The following is a 17,245-nucleotide window of genomic DNA, read 5'->3' on the forward strand; positions in this document are numbered from 1 at the left end:
GTGAATAGTGGCGAGAGATGATTAACTAACTCAAAACGTTCCGACATTTTTTGATTTTTTGATGATTGAGGAACTATTGTGAATATTTGTTTTTTGCTTTTTTCTTAAAATATAAGAAAAAGAATAAATAGCGGCAGATGAGCGGAGGTTGCCAACGTGGGAGAAGGGATAAATATATTTTTCAACAAAGGCTTTTTGTTTGAATAAATTTTTGTCTGAATATATAAGTTTAGTTGAAGAGTTGAAAAAAATTATCTTTCCACTATTTCCATATATTGTTTTGAATACAACAAGCACGTTGCTTTATTCCCATTGTAAATATTCATTTTAGAAAAATAGACCCTAGAAGATAACTGTCACTGGATTTACGCGCTTTCTATTGCCATACAAAGTAAAGTTAGCTGTATATATATTTTTTATTTATTGTTAACATTATTTTTTTAAAATACACACATTCTTTGTTATTCATATTACAAACAAAAACTTGGTCTGTATTATGCGGCTGTCTTGCTGTTAAACAATGACAATGTTGGAACTGTAATGTGGTTATAGTCAAAGGGTAATTCAAACTATGTTAGCTACCTCCTAAAGATAAAGCCAATTCCAGTTATCTACCACTTTAAACTGTAGAGTACTACATATTAAAGTGGCAAGTTCCCTAGTTAGCAAATATTTGTCAAGAAATGACTTAGTAAAATATCAAAATGTTTAATCATCAAATAAAGCTACAGTACCATTAACATATGATATGGTACAAAACCATACAACTCCATATGAGTATATAATAATGTGGATTTAACGTGAACTTGCAAAATGTCAACTGTAAAGTCAAGAGGCCAAAAAGCGAAAGGTAATTTATTCAGTAAGATGTAGCTTTATAATTGAAAGTAGTGCCAGCAAAAAAAACAGAAAATGTTTCCAGTTTCTAGAATTTCAAGTTTCCACAAAATATGTATTTATTAGAAAAGAGTGAAGTTTACATTTTTGAATTTCTATTAGATATTGTACTTCAAAATACAGTAAGAGGAGGATCTTCAATTTTATTGCAGACTGAAGGACGACTTACATCGAAATTTCCACTTGATGTTCCTCAAAAACATTAAAAAAATCTATCTATTCGAACAAATAGTAAAAACTAAAAAATTGCAGGAAAAATTCTATACGCAAAATTAAAGAAGACTGCTGAAGACAATTACCAAAATATCAGCAAAGCTAGACTTACTAAATAATTTTTGTTTAAACCTTCTGGATGTTGGAAATTGATTTCGACCATTCTGAGCTCTTTCATTAGATATAAATTATTTAGGCTTTCAAACATAAATATTCTATGGACTTCCTGAACTTGTTCTCTTAAGCTATGCATAAGTAAAGTATAAGTTGACAATATCTTCACCCTTCTTAACATTCTCAAAATTGTATTATCAAAAAAGCGGCGAAAAATTTACAGTTTTTTTATAGATTTCAAATCAGCTTTCGATTGTGTCAACCGGCATGCGCTATTTTTTAAGTTGGCTAATTTGGGACTGTCTGCGAAAGTAATAAATATTTTAAGGGGTTTTTACGATGAAACGAGGGCTACAGTGTGGCATAAAGAGGGGATGTCTGAATTCTTTCACACTAATATTGGCGTGAGGCAAGGTTGTCTTCTGAGCCCTTTACTTTTTGGACTCTTTCTAAATTATTTGCACGATAGCATCGGAGAAGGCTTAGATGTGGCTGGGATAAACATTAGGTGTCTCATGTGTGCTGATGATGTGGTTATGCTAGCATCAACCCCTGTTAAATTACAAAGGATGATAAACAAACTGAGTGAATATTGTAGTCTGTGGGGATTAAATATAAACTTAGCAAAATCGAAAGTCGTAGTGTTCCGAAATGGTGGTAAACTTTCAAGATTTGAAAAGTGGTATTTAGAGGGGCGACAAATCGATATTGTAAATTCTTATAAATACCTTGGTATGACCATCTCCTCTAAAGTATCTCTTAGCGAGCATTTTCTAGAAAGAATTAGTCATGCAAAATTTGGGCTGAACACTACTTGGCTTAACTTAATGATGAAAAAGGATATTCCCTACTCCACCAAGTTAGAAGTATTTCATTCTGTTTCTCGTTCAGTAGTCAGCTATGGGTCTCAATTCTGGGGATTTGAGCCTTATGAATGTTTAGAAAAATTTAGAAGATACTTTATAAAAAAATTATTATCACTTCCCCGGTATACCCCAAATTATATAGTAGACTTTGAAACCGGAATTGAATCTATATATTCTTATACTTTGAAGCTTCACTTCAAGTATATACTAAAAGTTTTAGAAATGCCCTCCACTCGTCTACCCCACATTATGTGTAATGAGACTATTAAAAGGAATATATACTGGTATAAAAAATGGGGGGAGTTGTGTGCAGCACATTTACCTTTGTCAAATATCCAATCATTGCGGCAAAAATTACAAAGTTTGAGGCAAGATCTAATAAAAGCTCAAAAAGAAGAAAGAAAATAATTGTATACAATCAAGGTATGAATTATACGGTAAGCTTTGTTCTGTCGGGGACGGCACTATATATTTGAATGATGATAGTGATTTATATTCTATGAGATGGATTTGTAAGGCTAGAACTGAATCCCTAAATCTGAATTTTAAACATTGGAAACGAGACAATACAGTTAGATGTTCCCTCTGTAACTGTAATGAAAAAGAGGATACATTTCACCTCATTGGGGTGTGTACCGTTCTATCTGAATGGAGGGTCAAATGGTTAAAAAAGAAAAAATTGACTAAGGAAGAGGTTTTTAATTTGTTAAATGGTGGAAACTGGTCAAATCTTGTTACGTACCTAAGGCAAGCCAGTTATTACAGAAATGAATTAATAAATGAATTTATTTGGTAAAGGGCAGAGGAGGATTATTTTATGAAGTTAAATTTTGAGCCATTATTTATTTCGGGTGTTCTTTTGTTTTTGTTTTCTTAGAAAGGGTACATGTTTATTTATTTTATTTTTTACTGAAATGTTGTTTGTTTATTTACAAATACTTTTCGAGGGCGTAAAAAGTAATTAATTTTCGTTATTAGAAAAATTAGAAAAAATCAGGAAGAAAAGAAAAAGAAACTGTTAATTTATCATTATTATTTAAAATGTGTTACACATTTATTATTTAATTTAAGTTAATTAATTAATTGTTTATTGCATTTTATATGGTATTTATTTAAAACACTTTCTTTAAAATACAGACTTGACAGACGGATTTTATCCATTGTCTATGTGCATAGATGTGAATAGAAGTTTGATTTATTTTCTTTTTTTTATTTTTTGTATTATTTTTGTTTTAATTTTTCTTTGGTTGTAACTTTATATGCACAAAATAAATAAATAAAAAATAAATAAAATAAGTATAATCTTAGGGCAGATACCCACCTATCTTAAGGCGAACGTAAACCAAGGAGCGGTGGCCATAGTAGGCAATCAAACTGGCCACTACCCAAAAAAGCTCTTGAAAAAGTGCAGAGTTTTTCCCACGAATATGACGGGCGCCACGAGGACCTACCCCACAACCATGTTGGAGGCACTTTTTGATTTAACACCTCTACACTTGGAGGGCAACGGGAAACGTTCTCAGGATGATCAAAGAAAATAGGGAGTAAAGTGAGGGACAGTAGGTAGGAGCGTCCCCTATTTGGATCCTCCCAAGAACGGAATGTTCAATAAATATAGTTAATAGGCGGACAGAAAATCCGCCTGGGTAAAATTATATGCGAACTAGATAGACAGGCGCGCTTTGGCCTGAATATAGATAATACCGTAATCTGGTTTTCTTTGGAGCGCTGTCGACTCAGTGGGGGTACCTGAAGAAGCTGGGGTTTAGAATGCGATAGCAATACATCTTAAAAATTGCAGTGCACCATCTTTACTCTCCCAAAAAATTACTTCATGTAAATAGAAATCTGATGAAGACAATACTTCTACTTTAATACAGGATAGAGTCTTTAAGAAAGTGGCATTTTAATTAAATTTCTCTGGTAAATCCATTCTTAGAGCAGAACATTAATTTTTAATTAGGCATTAAACCTTGTTCAAATCAATTCCTTTAATGGTCCTGTTTGACAGGTTTCGACGTCTTTCAGATATAATAACGTTTTTCCGTAATAATTTTTTTTTTCTCGCAAATATCGAACCAACATGTTCCCAACAATTAATTTTTTTTATTGAAGGCTAAGTTTAAAAAAAAAATTAATAATGTGGTTCGTTAGAAAGTTTAAATTTAATTGGAAAAATTTAAATTTCCTGAAACAATGTTAAATTGGAAAAAGGATTGAAGTTTATTTAAAAAAAAAACGTAATATATGTACTGAACCACAAAGAGATCTCGCTACTGGCGAGACCCACCCTATCACCTTTCTAAAACCACAGAGTGGTTGGCAGCAAACTGCTGCTCTGTGCTTCAGCACTTTTACTTTCCACCACTGAAATATTCAATTGCAAAACGTCTTCTACTTTGGAAATTGTTGGTACGATATTAATGTCAGCTGTCAATACACAGACTATTACAGTGAAAAGTAAAGCAGTTTTATTAGAAGTTAATAAAAATAATAATAGTTTTTTAATGATCGATAACTATAGATTTATACTAAATATTACAAATTAATATATGATTTATAAATTAAAGATTTTAAAAATTAGATTTTCTCTTCCTAGGAGCTTATAACAGCTCACTGTCTGGTGGCCGGCATTGCACTGAAAAAGTCCGTGCAACAATAACCTAGATGTTCAGGCATTTTGAATAAAAAAATAAATAAATAAATAAAATTAAATTAAAATAAAAGAATTTTCCGTGATAAAATTATAAAAAAATCTGGTGGGAAATACCACAACATCCTCCCTTTCTTACTGTAATTTACACAATTTTAAATTGTTAAATTTATACTGTAAAGTTTTAGAATCGGTTTTACATCTCAATCAAACTTCTTGAAACTGCTCTTGAAAACTAATTCATAAATTTTCTGGAAATCTGAAACCACTTCAAATAATATTTTTCATGAACAAAAAAAAATTCAAATCAAAGTAATTGATATTATTTAAATTATTCAGTTCATATTAAAAAAAATAAATCGATGAAGCTCACTATTAAAACTTTTTAATAGATAAAACTTAGTACAGGGAAATCGCAATGAATATCTTCCACTAACTAGTTGGTACTCATTAACCTACAGCCAGTTGAATCCCTAAAGGCTGAAATTTTTTTGTTAAATTCAACTTCTGGTCAACCAGTTTTTCTTAAACTTAGAACTCTAATAATGTTCTATGATTTAATAAGGATGATGAAACTGTAAATTGTTCTAAAGGAGTACTTTAGAGAAAAGCTTAATACTACACATACCTTAGAACCAAGTAAAAGTTTCAGGTATTTGGATGAGTGTACAGTATTCGGAATCAAAATGAAATCGAGGGATTGATATTTGAGAAAGTCAAAATACAGTAATAAAGAAAACGTGAAATCTAATTCACTTTGCGTTTATCAAAATTATTGATTAATAGTTTGTTACTAAGATATAAGTCCAATAAAATGAAAGCTTGAAAGCAGATATATAATTTGACGCAGATTATTCTTCAGTGGATCGTGTATAAAATACTAAAACTACTGGCTAGATGTGGCACTAAGTTAGAGGCGCGGACTAGAAGCTAACCATTGAGTGATGTGGTAACTGGATTCGATCCCGAGCTGGGATGGATTTGATTTGATGTTGTTGAATGAGAAATTTAATAAAGTACGTGATCTGTCTCCATTGATGGCATAAAAATGCATTTTGAGAACTTCAAACCTGCATTAAATAGTAGGTTCCCAATCCGAAAGAGAATTTAGCCAGAAAAAGATCAACTACCAAACCTCAATCATACTCATTTTGGGGTGGAGGAGGGCAAATTTTAGACGGCCGAGAGCTGTTCATTCTGAACATTATAATGAAAATCTGGATAGAATATAATGAGCCTTCCCTTTTTAATTAACCGAAATAAAGTGGCTACAAGATCTCTCCCTTCATTCGCCTTTATCTCAAGTGAAATTAAATGAGTTAGAGGGAGCTGGTGTTCCTCCTTAGCCTAAAGTCTTGGCGATAAACTACTATTAAAATCATTACCAGGGTATAGCCCATTTCTTTAGGGAGCAACTTTAAGTTTTATGAAGCAGTGCATTTCTTTTTTAATTCAAAACCGTGAAAGTGGCTACAAAAGAATAACAATATTGAGATGCTTCCAGAAAGGAGATGAAAGTGCTAGAAAATGATTCTTCAGTAAGTATAAGATAATGGAAGAAAAAAATATTTAACATTTAGCGAAGGAGAATCTGGCAGAAATGGAGATTTCGGAAGTGATCAAAGGATATTATTAATTAAGGATATTAAAGGTATAAGGATAATAAGGATACTATTATTAATTAAGGCTATTAAAGGATAATTATAAATAGGACAACTGCCAGGTAGAAAGAAAAGTAAAAAATCAATCTAGACGTTAGAAATAGACTTAAAGAAATTAAGAATAACATAAGCCCGAATTAATTTATTTTACTTAAGGCACTTTAGCAACTGAAATAACTGGTTTCTGAAATGTACTCAAATAAATTGCAGTTATTGAATATAAAGGATCCAGCCAATCATATTAGATCTACAACTAACACACTAACTGCATGCTCTTACTAAGTAAGTTCTTCTACTCCCATTGGTCCTAATCCTTCTATATTCAATCCAAAGAACCCTATTTACATCATATACACAAACCTATTTATTTTTTATTTAAGACAAATATACTAATCTTACTTCTATCTTTCATGATTCTAAATGTACAAAGCTCCTAAACGCAAATGTGTTAACCATAATAATCAGGATATTCTTAATAAATGATTAACATGTGTTAATTTAAATGATTAAATTGTTTTTTACAAACTAAATCCAAAAATAATACCCACAAATATGTTATACATAGATAAATAAACAGCTTTTTGGAAAAGATAAACTCATGCCTTTAAGCTTAAGCTTACCGTTCTCTAAGTCCAATCAAACAGTCAGGAATTAGAGAGAGACGCCAGAACAGTGGCGCAAACATAGAAACCTGAGAACAAGGCGTCGTAGGCAGAATGACCCAATCCCACAGACTCTAATCTAATCTCATTAACTAATTTTCAAGATTTGTTTTCGTTTTGGTAATAATTGGGACAACAATGGGGTTATGTTTGATTGGGCTAGGGAAGTGCTAGAAAGAGAGGAGAGCACAGTCAGGATTATCTCCCCCCCCCCAAAAAAAACCTTCTGAGATGTTATGTTCACTTTAACCACTTCTCCACAACATGGAGAGTTATGAGGGTGAAGACTTCCTCAATCTAGGCTAAGAACAAACCGAGGAATCGTCTCTACTGGGCTGCTTCTAAGATCAGTCGTCCGGGAGGCACCATGAGTTGACAGAGATCGGATTTAGTCCCTGAAAGGCTGATGTTAATGGATTCACACAGCAAGAAGAGAAGTGGTGTAGAGATAAAGTTTGAATGAGAATCTAACTAACCTCTGCACTGCCTTTTAGATTATGTCGATGATTACTGATCCTCATCCCTTCAATTTTGGGTAGATCAAATAAATCGACAGTAAAAATTATAAAAAATTAATAGCTTGAGAAGGAACTGAACCAACCAAATTAAATTAATTCACTCAAGAGATGTCACCACAGTTCAGGCGAAAAACACATATATATTTACGAAAAGCTAATCTAACAAATTTGAATCGTTACCATTATTTACAAATCAGTTAGTTTCTAATCAAAATTTAGTAACTTTATTTTTTCTTTTATTTACCGAGTGAAAAATAGTCAAAAGGGAGGGGGTGGACATAGACGCAATTAAAATTAAGGCTGGAATAGTGGGGGACGCCACCAGTCTTCAGAACACTTTTTGCAAATTAACCATAAATCTTTATTCACAATTAAAATGTCTCCGAGGAGATACAGACAAAATAATACACAACTAGTGAAATAATAATGGATCTGAACACCACAGTGTATGTGTCCTTTATAACACTTTGATGCGGAATACGCACTACACTCAATGAATAAGTATTGGTACAAAACAATATACAACGGGGAAATTAATTAGACTAATTATTTGTACAAGACAAAATATATCAGGGAAGACTTAATTGTAATAATTATTGTACAAGGCAATACACAACAGGGAAAACTTAGAACAATTGTTTGTACTAGGCGACATACAACAGGGAAAGTGATTAGAATAGTTATTTGTCCAAGACAATATACGTATATCAGGGAGGAATTAATTGTAATAATTATTGTACTTATGTGAGTCTCTATCCATAAAGTCCAAAAGTTTGAGCTCATTAACTAATAAACTAAGACACAGTTTTCTTATAACCTTGTGAACACAAACCACAGTTTTTAATAATAATACGCACACATGAAAAAGCTGATGCTAACATGGCCGACATTCCTTCTCAGTGACGCTTGGCTTCACATCCTACCAGCACATCCCACTCTCTCTTCGTGCTCACCCAATTGCGCCAACTGACGCGGGGCACACTCTGGGAAAAAACAACTCTGGGGGCCGCCACTATTGGGGAACTAAACACCGAGTATGTGAACATTATATACAGGTACAATAGACTATCAGTGATTTGTTTCTAAAAAGCATCTCTAAATCTAAATCTAAATCATCCATAATTATAGGAGTTCAAACTTAACTTTCTTCATATGAAACTCCAGTTTGGCATCTGACCGTAAAGCCGGTTGAAATATTAGGAATTATTTCATATTTCCTTAAAACTCATTAGATTTTTTTTTGTCAAATACGGTTAAAAGAATTCAACTTTTTTTCATTTTCTACAGAAACTTCTCTGAAAATAATTGGAGCCTTTTTTAACGTGTTGCCTGCTCAACACTATCTTTAATTTGGAATCAAATTCTGTGTTTGATAAAATTTCTGATAAATGAAATTGAGGCGAAGATTTTGACAATTTTTTTTCTCGAAAGACATTAACTGTACTTGGCTTGCTAACACCACAACTGATATTAGGAATAAAATTTGAAAGAAAACAAGTCAAGAAAGTTTTCTAACTAAGGAAATTTAAGATTTAGATGAAATTTCAAGGTTAAAGAAAAGTATGTCAGAATGGTAACCGTAGGAAATAGTAAGAGAAAATATTATTGAGACTTTCTCACCAGATTTCTCCCTTAACAATTCCCACCTACAGAATATTTATGTTGGGCGCTAATTACTTTAATACTAATGAAGAACTCTTTAGGGACTGGACTCTTTAGAGACTGGGTCGTTCTTATATCATAATTTATATAGCTGTGGCTAAATTAAGGTAAAGACTTTATAATGGTGTTCTAATGTGCTACATAAAACTAGATAATCTCCATGGAATTCGTAACGAATGTGTTAACAGAGCATCTATTAAGACATTCAGATGATAGTTTCATGTTTCAGTCAATTTACTTTCTTTTACACCTAGTAACGGTATCAACTTTTTAACATTGTGTTACCACCGAAATATATTATTGTATATATTTGCGTCCATGACACCTAATTGGTAGTTGGACGTAAAGCCCGCCTGAAATAATAGGCAATTACTTTACTTTATATTTGAGTGTTTATGTCCGAATTGAATAGATTTTTCCGCGAACACCTCAAGGTGGTGCCTCAAATTAAAGCCAAATTGCACATTTAGAATAATTCATTGAATAACAACCAAACCGCAATGCGAGAATTCCAAGTTAAAGAAATCTTGATTAACGATAACTACGAGATCTTTTAATAATAGCTGTACATATTCCAGTATATTATTTTTCAAATGAAATGATTTTTTTTTTCTCAAAAACCGTTTTAGAGAAAATCTTTGCACATTAATTTCAAGAGATTCAGTTGACTGTTGATCTTGTCATTGCCATTACATTCTTTTAGCTCGTTGAATCCCATTTTCAAAAAGGTTCATTCGAATTTTGGACAAATAGTCACGAATAAATGCAGTAAAAGACGTGACAAAAAAAAAGTTGTCAGCGTCATACCAGATTTTCCAATATATTCATTAACATTTGTCAGTCACATATTTACTGTCCAAGTTTCAACAGTTGTTACATTTGTATCGAAATTAATATTGCATTACAGTAAACAATTTCACTGTTTTGACATCGCACAAATGGAGGTGAAAGAGAAAATATGAGGTTGTTAATTAACATGGTAAATTTTTAATAACTAACAAATTAATTTACGGTTCACAAAATGTTAGTTAACAATTGATCAAACTAGTTGCAACTTCAAATTACCACAAATGTAAGCATTCGAATTTAATTATAGATAATTGTAGCGATGTGGAAGTCCGAGAAATATTTTTACCTTTAAAATGATATTTTGTAACAAACAAGAACTAAGTATGAATTGAAATATAACACTTCCAGTCTGGTTACTGATCCTCTTTAATTGACATATTCTACTGAAGGTTGAAAATATTGTAAAATACAGGAATTTATTCGGCCGATTTCAAATATTATTAAGGAAACATTATTCATTCAGCTATATTAAATCTCCAAAACAAATACTTACAATTTTAAAAGTTAAGTTTAAGGATTGATTAAATGACAAAAGGTACATAATCAGCAGGTACCCAACATTTCATTAATACTTTAACTCGTAATTTCAGCCATTTAGAAACGTACGAAGAAGCTTATGTTTTATTCAAATTTTATAACAATAGTATCAATTAAGTAATTTTACTGCATTAAATTTTTATAAATATTGTTTAGAAGTTATTAGACCCTTTTGATGGCCATTTTCATACATAAAATATTTGTTCAGTAAAGTAAACTCGGTGGATATCACACTTACTACAAGAGTCGACTTAGAATATTCAGAAAACCCAAATCTAGGGACACTATTGTACACAATAGTTCCTACCATCTTATTCAATGTAAACTAGTCGCACTCAAGCACTGGGCAGACTGAAAACTAAACTACTGACCAACTATGAGTGAGAACTCAACATTATTCACATAATTGACAAAAATAACAGCTTTACCACAATCATTATTAATAAATAACTAAGTACAAACAAACAAAAGTCCAAACTAAGGCCAAAACAATAACCCACTTTACATATTCGCCACTTTTACTTACATAGGAAACGAGACCTACAAACTATTTACTCATTCCAAGAAGCTAGGCCTCAAACCCGCCCTTAGGACCAACAATAAACTGGGGAACAATGCACAAATCGAAACTAATAACCCTGATGACATCAGCGGTGTTTACAAACTAGTTTGTCCAGACTATGATGGTACCTATATTGACCAGAGCGTGAGAAAAATCCAAGACGGAAACAAAGAACACATCCGCTCGTACAATCACAACTTACGCAAAACCACTTTATCAATCACAGTCATCAATTGAACAATATCAGCAACACAATACCTCTTGTACTACAGGGAAAAAAAAACTTACGGACATCTTAGAAATATAAAAGCAGAAATCCATGCACCAAAACTTAATGAAAAACCAAATTGACTCTAAATCTGATACACTCTTTAAGGTCATTCCCTACACACAAACCTCACAAAAAAAAAGCATGAATGTAACGAGTGTGTAGCATGTTCTCTACTATTAAAAGTGTTATATTTAAGATTTTATTTCTTTACACATCATTTGATAAATGATCAGAATCACATATTCATAAAAATTTAATTTAACAATTACTACCCTATACAAATGGACTAGGTATGATTCAGTTTTTCCTACTTACGTCATCACAAATTCCATTTTACAGTTCTAAAACATCACCTTCGCACAAAACATGCATATCCCTTAAATACCTACTAGGGTTCTTTAATTTGATTTCAGCATTTTTTTTATTTCAGCAGGACCGAAAATTATTTGTTTCAGACATATCGAAAATTTGCACAATTCTAATACTTCCACATGGGAAGGGCGAGACAAAGTAAACTTGAATACGTTAGAATAATGTAACCGACATACAGTGCTCCTATCGACAATCTATTATAACTCAAGCTTTGGATATTTAAGCATTAATTTAAATAATTGCGGTTGGAAAAATTTATCTGCTAAAAACTATTGCATAACTTGACTGACTCACACATAATACCATCTCACTAATTACGGTTCAGGACAAACTATTTATCAATAAAATTAAGTTAAGCGAGTAACTGAACATATCGCCAATAAGATAGAAAACAGAAATTACGCAGCAGCTATATTTTAATTACATATTTTTTTTTTTAGATTATGAATGAAAATAAATAGAAAAAAAATCAGTTAATATAATGATAATTATATAATCTGTATCCGATATCTGTAGTCCATCACACTTCCAATAAGCCGATTTTAAAAAGGATTCAAATTATAAGAAATGGAGCGTTTGAGTTATGTATTACTAGCCATTCTTAATCTTTTAATGGATTAGATATATAAGTATACACACCTATGTTAAAGTAACAGAATGATGTATAGGGACACAGTCTGCAGTTATCTGAGAGTTAGGTGGTAGTAAACTTAATTTCTGCGCAACGAATACAGTGAATTTTGTGTAGCAGATGTCACTAAATTTATAGCACTTTATATTAATTTTATCAGTACCATTCTTCAGCTACCTAACCTGAAAAACATATGTGTATAATTTTTAGAATTAGTCTATGAATTTAGCGATTTTAACAGCTCATCTTTAAGGCGAAAGAAGTAAGAGGCTGCCGCCTCAGGCGCCAAGTTTAGAAAATGCAAAAATCAGAAAAGGTGGATGTTTGTTTTGGTAAATTATTCAGATTCTGATTGGTTCATATTACACAAACAGTAAACCTAAAAAATACCCAAATAGGGCTGGAGAGAATATCCATAGAATCCTTTCCGTGAAACTTAATTAAACAAAAACTGATGAGTTCTTATTTGAGTATTTTGTCTGGAAACAAAACTTTTAAGAGACCAGCTCCATTAGTTTAAGATAAAACAAGAAAGAAACCTAGCAAATTCACTCTTCTGCCCTCTCTACTGGGGTTTGCTCCAAATTCACTTTATACGGCCCTTGTCTTCTTGGCAGGAAGTGGCTGCTTCACCATATCCACAATTTCTACTTACATTTCCGTAACATTGGTGGTAGCAATGACTTCTACGTAGAATTAGGTTTCCAGCTACAAAAACTTCTGCTACTTACTTGGAGAACGTCTTTTTTTTTTTTTTTTTTGAGGTCGGCAGGGATCCTGCATTGTTGCGAGGCAACATTCAGTCCTAGTATTTTTTGGGGTACGCCCTTCTACCAGCTGCGGCTTGTAGTTTTTGGAGAGACGGTTACTTTAGACCAGCATGCGACAGACAAGTTCATCCCATTATCCAGGCCATCATGGAACACCAATGATTCCTGCCATCAAATCGACTACATTAGTACAATATTAAATATTAGAGGTTTGGGCGCTAAAATATAAAATTCCAATGAACAAATAAGTATAATTTGTAAATAAAAACACTATAATTAATAAAACTAGTTGAAATATTTGTACTTAACATTTTAGTGTAAGTTATCCAACCACTTTACAACAAACAGTAACGCAATTTTAATAATTATTTGTATAACAGTTTAAAAATTAAATCTTCCTATTAAGTTCCCAATAGTTATTTATCTTTATCATGAAGCCTGTAATCCCTTCCACAAACTAGGTTAGGTCAATCATTTTGTTATTTATATAAGGAGAGAGACAGAGGGAGCGATTTAGTTTTGCTTGAACTCTGCCATTCTGAGAGTGTGATCCGAATGATAACAAGTTACCAGCTAGAATTAGGGGATCAGCTGGTCTACAATTCAACCAGCTTCCTTCGTCAATTTACAATGTCTCTCTCGTTTATTATCATTCAAACAAACTTTCTCACTCTAACATTGTAATTTGGTCAGTTTTGTTTAATTATTTTCTCACAAAACTTCGTGTAAACGGAAATCATGTAGTCTTTAGATAGCCCATTCCATAGAATGGGTAATTACTTCATAAAGTGGGAAGCAATTCAGAAAAATTACCTACGATCTTAAGTATTTGGTACTGCGGAATAGAATAGCTGTTTTTAATGTTTGAGACGCAACCTGTTCGTTAAATAAACCACATTAGTGGTAAAAAAAAAAAATGTAATGGATTGTGTAAAGACTAGATCCAAAGACGGAAGAAGTTTGCAGAAACTTAATAATATGATCTCAAGCTTCATAACATATTATCTCAAATAGTGCATTAAGTTCTATAATCAGAGTCCGCTGTTTTTTTTTTTTTTTTTTTTTATTGCATAAACCATCATCCTTACTAATTGGAAACAAAGCTTACATCAAATAATTAGATGCCATCTCATCTAAATACACTTGCAGTTTAAACGCTTCAAATCAAGAACTGATTCGCACAGAAATTTCGCTGATTCACAGAAAAAGAAATGCATGACTTGATGATCTCAAAATAAAGAAAAATTGAACTTATTTTGGACCTATTAGTATACTAATTAGGCGAATGTATTGTGAAAGCTGTTAATTGAAATGCAGTTAACGTTATTAGGATGGACATTAATTGGTGGAGTTCCAATGACAGCTATTCATTCTCAAAATCTGATCGTGGTAGTTACCTGATTCGGCAGAGCAATATAATAGATCTTCCTGACCAAACATCAAATCAAGAAATAAAGGTGGCTGCTCATAAGTATTTCTTAGGCCGTTTTAATTGACTGCAGGTTCGATTGCCTTAGATTGAGAGTCTCCCACATCTTAAAACAATTTAAGAGTAAGCGGATCAAGATTAGATTTCACTTTGAAGAAATTGAAAGCGGAGAATCTATTTACAATTATGAGAAGTATAGCTTAAAGAAGGTAAAAATCGAAGTGCTTTTCCTATGAAGTTCAATAAAAATGCATTACCTTCTCAGTTAAAGAAAACACTGCACCCTTGCTTAGACCAGTATTTCACGTTTCCGCACACATTAAGGGCTCACAATTCTAAAACAGCAATCACAAAAAGATATTTCATTTATTAAAGGCAACACCTTTCAGTTTTTGTTACAATTTACGTTAGACCGAAGTGTTGTATTATTTGTTATCAAAATAGCCAATATGATAATTTGTTACACACTTCAGAAACAGATGTAAAAGAGAGGTCAATTCAACCGTAAAATAACCGAAAGGTGTGGATGGTGGAAGCGAATAATGGGCAAGATGAAACAGTAGCTGAGAAATATATTGGATAAAAAGCATTATTAAATTTTGAGAAGTTGGCCGCCGCACTCGATTGTGATATTGTTATCAATTCAAGATCGATATATTCATGATTGTTTCAGATATTGCACCATTCACTCATTCATTCTATGTTTATGTAGGACATCAAAGAAATAGGTGTGCCAGGATGTGGCAGCACCGATTCCTGTAACTTCCATAAGAAAAATTGAAGTACCTTAATAAATAGAAATTTCGATCAAAATATCTCAGACAGTTGACTAAAGTACCATATCACCAAACAGTATGTTTGGGACGTAACCAAGCGTGGAACCCCATTACACGAAAGAAGAACTTTCTTACACAGACAACATTGTGCCATCTGAATCACTAAACATATATAATATGTAATTTGTCGGTTAAAGTCCTAGTTAAACACATATGTATTTATTGCTTCCCTTGTGATTATTTATTTCGTGAAATCCTATTCATGTAATCCAGTAAAATTATATTAATTTCTCACTAAAGCTTGTTAATCTAATTCCCGCTTATTCTCTTGTCCACAATTACTTCTCTTATTCTATACGAACTGTTAATCTGCTCGTGTACTTGCTACTGATATAAGGAGCTATAAATTATAAGTGATTAAATTACAACTTTTTCACTAATTTAGAATGTTAATCGGCCCATTATTAAAAGCTTAAAGAGTAAACAAAATAATAATAATAGAGTGATTAAAGTTTATTAAACATCACTTTCTTCCTATTTCACTTTCTACGACTAATTAAAAGAACAATTAATTCTATATCTGAACTGTTTTGAATTGTAGATCCTTTCGAGTTTAATAATTAAAGTTATCCGGGCAAATATTACAACATGCATATTTATATCGACTGTACTCTTTACAGTGAAATTAGATTGTAGTTTAGAAAATAATACAGTGAGATTATCAAGATAAAATAAATTTAAACTTACAAATTAGTTAAAATAATCTTTGTTTTAACGTGTCGTTAGAACAATATCTTTATCCAGCTATATTATATGAGCTATATTATACTCGTACAAATCTGCAAAATAATTTAATTTTAAACCTACTGTAATGAAATGGATAATACTTATGGCATGATTTAACTGTAAAGGGTAAATTAAATTTTAACATTTCTTAAATACGAAGTGAGGAGATGGAATCATTTGATAAATAAGCTTCATCTTTTGCATTAAAAGCCACAATTTAGTAGAAAAAGTCTCGCATTTTTTAAGTTGAGAAGTTTATTGATAGTTCCATTAGTTGAGACTTTACATATATGTATCAACAGAATAGAAAATGAATCTAACAGGCCTTAGGTATCATCACGTTATAGTCATAGTCATGCATAACAACAACAAATATTAATTTAAGATGAACAAAATAATGATGATGTACAATAGTTGGTCGTTCATTTTATCTTTTCCTTATATAGTTTACCTCACAGTTATGGCTTTTTTGAACTAAAGCTAAAAAATTGACTGCAATTTCTGAAGGTGTCTGTTATGGTCATACCGTAACATTAATTAATTTACTGCTTGTTTTATAGTTATGATACTAAAGATGTTTTTGGTCTTTACATCTGGAACTTCGAATTGATATTAGTTTTCTCGTTAGAAGATATTCCTTTTCTATTACAATCATTATTCTTTAATGTCAGATTATTTTAGAATAATTATAACTCTCTCTTAAGGATTCTGGGGGGTTTCTTCTTTTTTAGTTAATAAATCATTATAAATTTGTTTTTATATTTGGAGACTTTGGACCGATGAAGGTCCGAAATAATGAATTAAACTATACAACGGACAGTATCAACATTATCCTATTTGCGGAGCCAAGAACTTATACAGCGATAACCAATTGTCATGTCCGGAGGACAGGTTGAAACAAGGGACACGATAGAACTTAATGAAAAATAATAAATGCGCGCTGCATTTACCATACAAAGAGTAAACCAGGTTACAGATATAGCTACGCTATTTTTAATATTGGTAGAACTCAAATA

At 32.0% G+C, this 17,245-nt stretch overlaps 1 protein-coding gene and 1 long non-coding RNA gene across 8 annotated transcripts in view; one reads left to right on the forward strand and one right to left on the reverse strand.

Moving 5' to 3' along the window:
* The window catches only part of LOC141461258 (uncharacterized), a 91,741-nt gene extending 76,167 nt beyond the window's left edge, over positions 1 to 15,574 (reverse strand). For 3 of the 4 annotated variants that reach the window (XR_012462706.1, XR_012462701.1, XR_012462705.1), the window contains exon 1: positions 8,325 to 8,538. This is a non-coding gene — a long non-coding RNA (uncharacterized lncRNA). Of the gene's footprint in view, positions 1 to 8,324; positions 8,539 to 12,476; positions 12,651 to 13,199; positions 13,404 to 14,635; positions 14,774 to 14,924; positions 15,003 to 15,453 lie in introns of those variants that run through there. The other variant, XR_012462704.1, reaches the window with a different exon arrangement.
* The window catches only part of Nmdar2 (glutamate ionotropic receptor NMDA type subunit 2), a 691,809-nt gene that overhangs the window by 170,082 nt on the left and 504,482 nt on the right, over positions 1 to 17,245 (forward strand). The window lies entirely within an intron of this gene.

The sequence above is a fragment of the Rhodnius prolixus genome, unplaced genomic scaffold, assembly GCF_049639745.1.
Source record: "Rhodnius prolixus isolate KJV_2025 unplaced genomic scaffold, Rpr scaffold_1, whole genome shotgun sequence".
Classification (NCBI taxonomy): domain Eukaryota; kingdom Metazoa; phylum Arthropoda; class Insecta; order Hemiptera; family Reduviidae; genus Rhodnius; species Rhodnius prolixus.